The 336-nt window shown below is 53.3% G+C and overlaps 1 protein-coding gene across 1 annotated transcript in view; it reads left to right on the forward strand.

The window, feature by feature from the left end:
- Positions 1 to 336, forward strand: part of LOC104080798 (USP6 N-terminal-like protein) — a gene marked incomplete at both ends in the record, with an annotated part of 13303 nt that overhangs the window by 600 nt on the left and 12367 nt on the right. The gene's annotated exons all lie outside the window — the stretch shown is intronic.

The following is a 336-nucleotide window of genomic DNA, read 5'->3' on the forward strand; positions in this document are numbered from 1 at the left end:
GTACCGCTCGCAGTTCCCCGAGCTCCCTGGAGCGATGCGGAGTAGCCACGAGTAGCCTGAAGCTGGTCGGTGCTGGATGGAGGTACCCCAAACCTCTCCGTGTGCTTGAAAATTTTACTCGGGGCATTTTGAAATGAGCAGCAAGGTCAGAAGCCTTAAACCAGCCGACAGCGGGTCGTTAGTCAAGAAACTCAATTAAGGGTGGCATGAGGGCAGGTCTTGCAAGCTTAGGAGCGGATTTCTGAGCTCGGGGTCCTGGCTTACAGCAGCTGGAAGTTGACTGGCAGCGTTGGAAGAGCTTGGATTGAAGTGGCTTTTTTTTTCTTTCCTCTTCCA

Source organism: Fulmarus glacialis, unplaced genomic scaffold, assembly GCF_000690835.1.
Source record: "Fulmarus glacialis isolate BGI_N327 unplaced genomic scaffold, ASM69083v1 scaffold23068, whole genome shotgun sequence".
Lineage (NCBI taxonomy): Eukaryota > Metazoa > Chordata > Aves > Procellariiformes > Procellariidae > Fulmarus > Fulmarus glacialis.